Source organism: Salvelinus fontinalis, chromosome 8 (genome assembly GCF_029448725.1).
Source record: "Salvelinus fontinalis isolate EN_2023a chromosome 8, ASM2944872v1, whole genome shotgun sequence".
In the NCBI taxonomy this organism is placed as follows: Eukaryota; Metazoa; Chordata; class Actinopteri; order Salmoniformes; family Salmonidae; genus Salvelinus; species Salvelinus fontinalis.
The window spans coordinates 34,396,121-34,408,166 of NC_074672.1; positions in this window are offsets into that span (position 1 = coordinate 34,396,121).

Consider the following 12,046-nt stretch of genomic DNA (forward strand, 5'->3'; position numbering starts at 1 on the left):
GCTAAATTGCCCAAATTCTGAATTTTGACATATCCCTCCGTCAACGCTGTCACTTCTATAAAGATTTTAAAGCACTTAGGCCTAGATTCAATTCGATCAAGCGTTAACAGGCAATAGCCGAGACCCGCATTTCTGATGTTTTGGCGGTAACCAAGGTGTAACTGTTGAAGCTGCTCTTCTGATCGTTAAGAAGCAATAACTGCCAAATTCTCTAAAATGACGGAGGTGGCTTATGGTAGAGAAATTAACAAATTCTATGGCAACAGCTCTGGTGGACATTCCTGCAGTCAGCATGCCAATTACACACTCGCGTTAGAAGTTCAGAAATAGAAAGTGTAGACTATAGGCTGAAGAAGCGGGACACTTTTTTTCATATCTGTGTTCTGTAACCTATTTCAACATCTAGCCAACATATTAGCTCAACACGTGATACATTCCTGAAATCCTCAAGATGTTCCCTAATCACCCAAAAAACAAAACTAATTAATTAATATACACAGGAGGCATGACATTTGTGTACACTGAGTCAAAACCATATTTTCAGTTTGCATTTGGTAGACTAGGATAAACTGGGACACCATTATTATAGTCCTAATTGTACCCCAATGACAATTCAAGTACATTTTTTGTGATTAGGAAACATCCGAGGACTTCAGAAATGCATCATCTGTTGGGCTAATATGTTGAACAAATGTCTGAAGCAGTTACAGAAGATGTAAATGCAAAAAGTGTCCCACTTTTGAAAACACTCAAATAACAGTACAATATTTTTTTTTACAGAATATAGTACTACAAGAACCAGAACCTTGCCTAACCTAAGTACAGGGGTTCCCTAATGTAAACTGGATCCCTTTCCTCTATTGGAATAGCTTATAAGACTGTCCCACTTTAGCTACTCCATGCTGTCCTACTTTAGCTAGCTATAGTTGGTAAAGCAGGACAACTAAAAACATGACTGAATTACAAAATTGAAACATAATATTGGCAATTTAAAAAAAATGTATTTTGATGCATCAGTACATAGTATGCTCATTTACATTAGAATTTGGCACTGCCTTATTTCTGGCAGTTTTAGAACCTTAACATCAAAACAGAAAAAATTATCACAACAGCAGGAAGTGAGTGCCACACAGGAAGTGGGCCCAGAGAGTTTCTCCCACAGAGAGATAGGGAAAGAGAGGCTCAGATGACATCATGTAGCTGATTTTACCATGTGCTTTGCAGGGTGAGCTTGTTTGAAGCTTGCTCTTCCCGCCTCTATGATATCACATCAATGAAGTGATGTGATTTTGATCATGTGGTTTCTCTGCAAGGGCTTAGTAACAATAGTTTTGATTTGCTCTTGTCAGACCAATAAATAAACATGTCAGGATTATGCTGTCCCAGTTTATATGACGTCCTACTCTTTTTGAATTCACCCTATAGAAATAATGTCACTCAAATTGAAAATCATAAAATGAAATGAGGATTTCTATCAGCCAAATGGAGGTGAGATTACATCTCACATTCCAGTGTTTGAGCTTGTAAACAAGGCTGCAATGGATTTCTCTTAATGCTACTCTATGCAGCCAATGGCAATGTCCACTTTAGATAATGCCAGAAGCTGCTTGTTGATTTGACAGCTCTAATGGGACTTCCTAAAAACACACCATTTCGATACATCTACAACCGGAAGTAACTTTTCGTTGCAGATCAGGAGAGCATTTCGCTAACCTTAACCCTTTTCCTAACCTTAACCTAATTATCCTAACCTGCTATGCTAATTCTCCTAACTTGTTGCGTAAATTCTAACCTGCTATGAAAAAGTAACTTCCGGTCATAGATGTATCGAAGTGCCATGTTTTAGGGAATATCCAGTTCCACCTCCGACATGCCAAAACAACCGCTATGCGGATGTCGGCTAAAGCGGATCTGATTGAATTGAGCCCTTAATCCCAAAATGTCTCCAAGTTTCACCATAATTGCAAAGGCTAGTTATTTTGTTGCTTTGACAGTCATTTCTGAAGATGATTTATTTCATGTGATTAGTGATTTATTTACGACTGTCCCTCATTCAAGGTCAACCCTGTTATGTGAACTAAACTCTCGTTTTAATATGGTGAAGCCATTACTTTTTAAAAATATATATTTTTAAAGGAACATTAAACATCTAATAGTCAAATCCTAGAGTAAAATCAAGTGAGCTGGTTCTATTATTTTTGGCCATTTTCTGGTGTTTTGTGGTAAATTGTTTATAATGCATTTAATGTAAAAAATGTTTTTTATAGAAACTGAAATCGAAAACAATTATATTTTTTTGAACCGACCTCACAAAGCACTTGCTCAGCACTATGGACAACTGAGCGGGTGGAGCATAACATGTTCACCCTGTTAAAGGCTTTGTATGGTCAATCTGGATCTGCAGTGGCTGACAGCATTTACTGTGATACAGCCTCTGCAGAAAACAGAGCAAATATACTTTTTGTCCTTCGTGTAGCAGAGCTATTGTGAAGGAAGTTGTCAAGGAAGTTTGTGTTTATATAGGACCTCCCACCCCACCCCAACCTACCATCAACCAATAATGTCAAAAAATTTGAGCGGCACATAGTGAGGAGCTTGATTTGGCCTCTGCATGCCTCCGGAGGCTCCGCATCTTAACCTCCATACGAATCATCATACCACATTTTCAGATCAAGCATATTTTGGCTTTAATCCATACATAGATTAAGGTGACCACATGTCCCGGATTGTGCGGGACAGTCCCACATTTTATACCTTTCTCCCACAAGGAAAGAATCATGTCCCGCACAATCTGGGACATGTGGTCACCCTAATCTAAACACCACTAATCTTGAAAAAAGGTTGATTTGTCCTGTATTTCAGTCAGACATTCTAACCTGTCTCTTGCAGTCACGTTGCGCTAATTAAAATATACAATATATATACAAATAATGTGGACACCCCTTCAAATTAGTCGATTAGACCATTTCAGCCATACCACTTAGTTCCAGTGAAGGGAAATCTTAAAGCTACAGTGTAACGGATGTGAAATGGCTAGCTAGTTAGCGGTGGTGCACGCTAATAGCGTTTCAATCGGTTACGTCACTCGCTTTGAGGCCTTGAAGTAGTGGTTCCCCTTGCTCTGCAAGGGCCGCGGCCTTTGTGGAGCGATGGGTAACGATGCTTCGTGGGTGTCAGTTGTTGATGTGTGCAGAGGGTCCCTGGTTCGCGCCCGTGTTGGGGCGAGGGGACGGACTAAAGTTATACTGTTACATTGATGCTGTTGACCCGGATCACTGGTTGCTGCGGAAAAGGAGGAGGTCGAAAGGGGGATGAGTGTAATGGATGTGAAATGGCTAGCTAGTTAGCGGTGGTGCGCGCTAATAGTGTTTCAATCGGTTACGTCACTCGCTTTGAGGCCTTGAAGTAGTGGTTCCCCTTGTGGTGACTGTTGTTGATGTGTGCAGAGGGTCCCTGGTTCGCGCCCGGGTCGGGGCGAGGGGACATACTAAAGTTATACTGTTACAACAGCATAAAATTATATTCTAGACGATTCTATGCTTCCAACTTTGTGGCAACAGTTTGGGTCCTGTTTCAGCATGACAATGCCCCCGTGCACAAAGCGAGGTCCATAAAGAAATGGTTTGTCGAGATCGGTGTGGAAGAACTTGACTGGCCTGCACAGAGCCTTGACCTCAACCCCATCGAACAATTTTGGGATGAGCCAGGCCTAATCGCCCAACATCAGTGCCCAACCTCAGTGCCCAACCTCACCAATTCTCTTGTGGCTGAATGGAAGCAAGTCCCTGCAGCAGTTATCCAATATCTAGTGGAAAGCCTTCCCAGAAGAGTGGAGGCTGTTGTAGCACATAAGGGGGGGGGGGGGGGGGGGCAACTCCATTTTAATGGCTATGATGTTGGATGCGATGTTTGACGAGCAGGTGTACACATACCTTTGGTAATGTAATGTATATAGCCTATTAAAATGATGTGGTACTGGTGATGTTAAACACTTCTCCAATCGTTGTTTAGATCTGATATTATGCTTAGCGCAAGACCAGACGTTGGCCAACGTCATAGGCCTATCATAGGCCTATCATCAACCAACCACATTGTTACAATCCCTTTCGGGCTAAATTCCAAATAAACTCGGAGAGGACAGTTCGGTCTGACTACAAAAGTAAGTAAATAGTCGTATTAGACTGAAAGATATAAGGTGATTTCGCCAAACTTTTGAGGCTCTCCATGCACATTAATTGCTCATGCATCATATTATTTGCTGCTACTTCATTCAATCCCGTTTTAAAAGTCACCCTTCCTAACTGTTTTACATTCCCTGAGACCAGCCAGAAAGGTTTCCTTTTGGGCAAGAAAAAATAATAGGTTAGGTGTGCTTAAAGCCAATTTATGCTTGATCTGAAAATGTGGTCAGAGGCGCTGTATGGATGGTGTGATGCAATTTTGTGCCCTCTGGAGGCACGCAGAGGCCAAATTGAGCTCTGTACGGCATCGCTGTGCGCCTCTCAAATGTTGTAACAATGTGGAGGGCTCTGTATAGCTCCACATTGACATGATTGGTTGACAGTAGGTGAGGGCGGTAGGTCCTGCATAAACATAAACTCACTTCCTTGACAACTTCCTTCACAACAGCTCTAAGCTGCTTGGCAAAGCACAAAAAGTATGAATGCCCTGATGATATTTGAGTGATAGGCTGTTTTAAAACTGCAGCTGCAATACAAATAAAAAACAATTTACAAATAAAATATAAGGTGACCTCCAAAAGCCAGATGGAGATGGGTAAATTAGACGCGCATTCGGTCTTTATATTACTGTAGCATGGCCTTGTGATAGAAGCTGTTTTTTAGTCTCTCGGTCCCAGCTTTGATGCACCTGTACTGACCTCGCCTTCTGGATAATAGCGGGGAAAACAGGCTGTGGTTCGAGTGGTGAATGTCCTTGATTTTCTTTTTGGCCTTCCTGCGACATCAGGTGCTGTAGGTGTCCTGTAGGGCAGGTAGTGTGCCCCACGGTGATGAATTGGGCAGACCGCACCACCCTCTGGAGAGCCCTGGGGTTGCGGGCGGTGCAGTTACTGTAACAGGCAGTGATACAGCCGACAGGATGCCTTCAATTGCACATCTGTAAAAGTCTGTGAGGGTCTTAGGGGCTAAGACTAAATTCTTCAGACTCCAGAGGTTGAAGAGGCGCTGTTGCACCTTCTTCACCACACTGTCTGTGTGAGTGGACCATTTCAGATTGTTAGTGATCTGTACGCCGAGGAACTTGAAGCTTTTCACCTTCTCCACTGCGGTCCTGTCGATGTGGATAGGGGGGTGCTCCCTCTATTGTCTCCTGAAGTCCACGATCAGCTCCTTCGTTTTGTTGATGTTGAGGAAGAGGTTATTTTCCTGGCACCACTATTTTCCTGGCGCCAGGGCCCTCATCTCCCTGTAGGCTGTCTCGTCATTGTTGGTAATCAGGCCTTCTACTGTTGTGTTGGAGGTGTGTGTGGCCATGCAGTCATGGGTGAACAGGGAGTACAGGAGGGGGCTGAGCACGCACCCTTGTGGGGCCCCTGTGTTGAGGATCAGCGTAGTGGAGGTGTGCACTACAGTGTGCAGTGCGATAGCTTTTGCATCGTCTGTGGATCTATTAGGGCGGTATGCAAATTGAAGTGGGTCTAGGATGTCAGGTAAGGTGGAGGTGATATGATCCTTAACTAGCCTCTCAAAGCACTTCATGATGACAGAAGTGAGTGCTACGGGGCGATATTAATTTAGTTCAGTTACTTTTGCTTTCTTGGGTACAGGAACGATGGTGGACATCTTGAAGCAAGTGGCGACAGCAAACTGGGATAGGGAGAGATTGAATATGTCCGTAAACACTCGAGCCAGCTGGTCTGTGCATGCTCTGAGGACGCAGCTAGGGATGCCGTCTGGGCCGGCAGCCTTGTGAGGGTTAACTTCCTTCACAACAGCTCTGCTCTGCTCCACAAAGTGCAAGACGTATGAATGCCCTGACTTCTGCGGAGTCCCCATTGCAGTAAATGCTGTAAGGCCATTGCAGATGTTGGTTTGACCATGCAGAGCCTTTTATGTCAACCCCATATTTTGCTGCGTTCTTGTGCTAGCTGAAACTAGGAAACTATAAATTTACAACTTACTAACTGGTTGAACGCCACAAGTGTTTAACTACAACCAGTTAGCAAGTCAGACATTTCCAAGTTTCCTAGTTCCTACTAGCACGTAAATGTGGCATACATTTGGCAATTAATAGTAAGTAGTACTTTTACTTAATTTTTATTTAAGTTTAACATGGGCTCTTTATGACAGAATGTAAAAACATTACACATCTCAAAAGGCACCGATTTGGTCGAACGACTAATGACTGAAAGGAACAACTGATTAAATGGGAGAGAGAAACAGTGATACAGCATAGGCCTATAGAGCCCCACATTAGAGGTGTCATAATACCCATAAAACCTAGCGGTCAAACAGGGAAATAATTCCAGTCGTTTCGCACCATTCATTTTTCCCATAGGGTTTTTTAGAAACTTTAAATAAGGGCTGTGTTTTGTGTAGGCTTACCCTGGTGTGATGTTTTGATAACCATGTAAATCTCTCTCGTACAAGGTGACTTATCAATATATTAGGCTTTATTTACACAGATTCACACAGATTTCTAAAATGCTAATTGGCATCCTAGTAGACTACATATCCCTCCAAGCTCCTGCACGTCATCTCTAGCTGACACCTTTGCTAGCAGGCACATTTAAAGAAATGTATCCAATTTATGAATTACTACATTTAGCTAACATTAGATAATTAATCCAGAGATTCTTACCTTTGCCTCGATTTGGCAGTCTCGTCCGGATCATCATGGCATTTGTAGTTCTTTATGATAGCCACATTAGCAGCTAACTAACGTTTCATTTGTTGGCGTTAAATACATGCGAATATATTGATAAAAGTCAACTGGTCCGAGAGAGATTTACATGGTTATCAAAAAAGTCTATATGAAACAAGCCCTCATTTGAAGTGTTTCTAAAATCCCCTATAGGAAAAAGTTATGCTGGAAAAACGGTTGGAACCATTCCATTTGACCGCTAGGTTTTATGGGTATTATGACTCATACTGTGGTTCTCTATCCAGATGACAGCAAATGATTTTAGCTCAAGTGAATCCTGGAAGTGATTTAAGTCATATCAGCTGAATGCAGGGGAGTTAAGAGAAATATGCGATAACACTTAATTTTAAGGGGTTCTTACAAATATGCAACATACATTTTTTATGTACAGTACACGAAAATATAAGGATAGGTTTGGACTCATTATGTTGCATTGATAGTAGGCTACTTTGTGTCCTAGTGCTTTGCTTTAGTTGCTTGCTTTTGAGTATCATCTGGGCATACTTGTTGAAATTTTGATAAGATGTATTCAAATCAAGTTCTTCCATATACAGTGCATTCGGAAAGTATTCAGACCCCTTGACTTTTTCCACATTTTGTTACGTTACAGCCTTATTCTAAAATTGATTAAATAGTTAGTCCCCCCCCCCCCCTCATTAATCTAGACACAATACCCTATAATGACAAAGCAAAAACAGGTTTTTAGAAATATAAAAAATAAAAAAATTAAATATTAAATTTACATACACTACCAGTCAAAAGTTTTAGAACATCTACTCATTCAAGGGTTTTCTTTATTTTGACTATTTTCACATTGTAGAATAATAGTGAAGACATCAAAACTATGAAATAACACACATGTAGTAACCGAAAAAGTGTTACACAAATCCTTTCTTCAAATAGCCACCCTTTGCCTTGATGCACACTCTTGGCATTCTCTCAACCAGCTTCATGAGGTAGACACTTGGAATGCATTTCAATTAACAGGTGTGCCTTGTTAAAAGTTAATTTGTGGAATTTCTTTCCTTCTTAAAGCGTTTGACCCAATCAGTTGTGTTGTGACAAGGTAGGGGTGGTATACAGAAGATAGCCCTATTTGATAAAAGTCCATATTATGGCGAGAACAGCTCAAATAAGCAAAGAGAAACAACAGTCCATCATTACTTTAAGACATGAAGGTCAGACAATCTGGAATATTTCAAGAACTTTGAAAGTTTCTTCAAGTGCAGTCGCAAAAACCATCAAGCGCTATGATGAAACTGGCTCTCATGAGGACCGCCACAGGAATGGAAGACCCAGAGTTACCTCGGCTGCAGAGGATAAGTTCATTAGACTTACCAGCCAAAATAAATTGCAGCCAAAATAAATGCTTCACAGAGTTCAAGTAACAGACACATCTCAACATCAACTGTTCAGAGGAGACTGTGTGAATCAGGCCTTAATGGTCAAATTGCTGCAAAGAAACCACTATTAAAAGGACACCAATAATAAGGAAAGACTTGCTTGGACCAAGAAGCACGAACAATGGACATTATTAGACCGGTGGAAATTTGTCCTTTGGTCTGATGTCCAAATTGGAGATTTTTGGTTCCAACCGTCGTGTCTTCGTGAGACACGGTGTGGGTGAACAGATGATCTCTGTATGTGTATTTCCCACCGTAAAGCATGGAGTAGGAGGTGTTAAGGTATAGGGGTGCTTTGTTGGTGACACTGTCTGTGATTTATTTGGAATTCAAGACACACTTAACCAGCATGGCTACCACAGCATTCTGCAGCGATATGCCATCCGTTCTGGTTTGGGGTTAGTGGGACTATCATTTGTTTTCAACAGTACAATGACCCAACACACCTCCAGGCTGTGTAAGGGCTATTTTACCAAGAAGGAGAGTGATGGAGGGCTGCATGACCTGGCTTCCACAATAGCCCGACCTCAACCAAATTGAGATGGTTTGGGATGAGTCGGACCGCAGAGTGAAGGAAAAGCAGCCAACAAGTGCTCAGCATATGTGGGAACTCCTTCAAGACTGTTGGAAAAGCATGCCAGGTGAAGCTGGTTGAGAGAATGCCAAGAGTGTGCAGGGCTGGATATTTGAAGAATCTCAATTATAAAATATATTTTGATTTGTTTAACACTTTTTTGGTTACTACATGATTCCATATGTGTTATGTCATAGTGTTGATGTCTTCACTATTATTTAAAAATTTACTAGAAAGTAGTAAAAATAAAGAAAAACCCTTTTGACAGGTAGTGTAAGTATTTAGACCCTTTACTCAGTACTATCTTAAAGCACCGTTGGCAGCGATTACAGTCTTGAGTCTTCTTGGATACGATGCTACAAGCTTGGCACACCTGTATTTGGGGAGTTTCTCCCATTCTTCTCTGTGGATCCTCTCAAGCTCAGTCAGGTTGGATGGGAAGCGTCGCTGGACATCTATTTTCAGGTTTCTCCAGGGATGTTCGATCAGGGTGAAGTCCCGGCTCTGGCTGGGCCACAAGGACATTCAGAGACTTGTCCCGAAGCCACTCCTGTGTTATCTTGGCTGTGTGCTTAGGGTCGTTGTCCTGTTGGAAGGTGAACCTTCGCCCCAGTCTAAGATCCTAAGTACTCTGGAGCAGGTTTTCATCCAGGATCTCGCAGATCTCCGTTCATCTTTCCCTCGATCCTGACTAGTCTCCCAGTCCCTGCTGCTGAAAAACATCCCCACAGTATGAAGCTGCCATCACCATCCTTCACCGTAGGGATTGTGCCAGGTTTCCTCCAAACATGACGCTTGGCATTCCAGCCAAAGAGTTGAATCTTTGATTCATCAGAACAGCAAATCTTGTTTCTCATGGTCTGAGAGTCTTTAGGTGCCTTTTGGCAAACTCCAAGCAGGCTGTCATGTGCCTTTTATTGAGCTGTGGCTTCCCTCTGGCCACTCTACTATAAAGGTCTGATTGGTGGAGTACTGCAGAGATGGTTGTCCTTCTGGAAGGTTTTCCCATCTCCACAGAGGAACTCTGGAGCTCTGTCAGAGTGACCATCGGGTTCTTGGTCACCTCCTTGAACAAAACCCCTCTCGCCCGATTTCTCAGTTTGGCCGGGCGGCCAGCTCTAGGAAGAGTCTTGGTGGTTCCAAACTTCTTCCATTTAAGAATGAGGGAGGCCACTTTGTTCTTGGGAAACTTCAATGCAGCAGAAATGTTTTGGTTCCCTTCCCCAGAACTGTGCCTCAACACAATCCTGTCTCGAAGCTCTACGGATAATTCATCAGGCAAATAAGGTATTTCTTTTTTTCTCTCGCAAAAATGTCTAAAAAACAGTTTTCACTTTTTTCTTTATGGCTTATTGTGTGTGGATTGATGAGTAAAAAAGTTAATTTAATCAATTTTAAAATAAGGCTGTAACATAAAATGTGGAAAAAGTCAAAGGGTCTGAATACTTTCCGTATGCACTGTAGTGTCTACACTGCATGGAAAAACCTGAATAGTTTTTTCCTTCCCTCCGGTGTTTTAAATGCAGCAGCAAATACTAGTCTTCTCAAAAGGGACCATCTCAGGACTAGTTAGAGTGCTTTCTCTCTTGACTTGATTTCTACTGTCTGTATTTAAAAGCCATGTCTTTGTGTAGCATGAGGGGCTTGGATTGTGGGCGGCTGGATGGAGAATTGAGCTGTGAACACTACGTAAAACTGCATTGGCGCTTGAAGGCTAACCACAACAATCATTGTATAAAGTTTTAAACAAGTAAATAATTAAAATAGCAAAAAGCATAATTATTATAGATGGAAAAAGCACATATAGCATCATGAATTAAATGCATTTGCCTACTCTTATGTTCATTGTGTAAGGAGAACTAAGCAAAGTACAGCCTTTGGGTGTTTAGAATGGCCCCAGTCAGTGTTTTGCATTATTGCTGGGATGGAATTTGTGTATGAGTGTGTGTGTGTGTGTGTGGGCCTGTAGCCAAACAAACAGTATTTTGTGGATGCTAGATTTAGTTTATCTAAAGTTTTATGGGTTTATTTATGAAGATTGAATGTGTAATCCTTGAGCAATACCTCATAAGCCTGCTAACACAGCTGAGTTCTACAGGACCAAGGTTTTACCAAATCCCTGCATGACTAAACGTTGGACCCTCCCTCTATATATGACCTGTTTATTTCCAGTCAGAATAGCTCAGACAGAAAATATTATACTGATAATAATCATTATTACTTAACAGATGTAATCTGGTTCAAATATGAATGTTTGCTAGAACAACTTTAAATTATCATTCTTATGGAGACAGGACTATATTATTCTGACATAAATAGGGTTGTCAGCCCCTAGTGGTGAAAAGTGGTAGAGCATTCAGCTGTATACGAGGAACAAGAACATGGGGGGAAAATTACATGTCATATCAATCAAACCTTAAATTATGGAAGCCTCTATGTTCAATACCCACACAACAGTGACACATAAGATATTCTGATGTCACAGAGCATCACAGACTATGAACTCAGCCCTCACAGTCACCAGGAATAGCAAGCAATGCCAATCATTCAGGCCATAGATAACACAATTACAGTTCCTAAGCCAATCAACCTGTAGATCTAGCTCAATATCAATGAGAAGACTCTTTTCCATCAAGTTAAATAAGACACATACGTTCTGCTCAGTTGTGTCGTTGGCAGGTCTCTCCTCGCGTTCAGGAGCATGGCACTGAACAGTGTAATCATATCAAGGGACATTCATGTTGGGCTGAAGAAACGCTGTTTCCAACAGCACTCCTCCCTTTTCATCACAATCCCGCCTCCCCTTTCCTCTTACTTTCTTTGACCCGTTGACTCATACTTTTAGTCTTTTGCATTCCCATCTACATTCAAATACTGCAGTTCTTATTCTCTTGTACGTCCCTAAGCTAGACTCCTGACAAGAGAAAGAAATGCATCAACAATTGTCATGGTGTAGGTCAAGACGAAAATGCAAAGACAAATACCCCAAAGATGCACGCTCTAATAACATAAACCACAACTGTTTATATGTGTACAAAAAAGCTATGTGGTGAAGTAGAATGCCTGTGTCTGGGTTAAATGAGAAAATACATCACCCTGGATGGAAAACAACAAAGACTTGAATACAGTTGATTGAATACAGTCATGATGCATGTTATAGATTCAATCAAAAGTAGAATAGAAC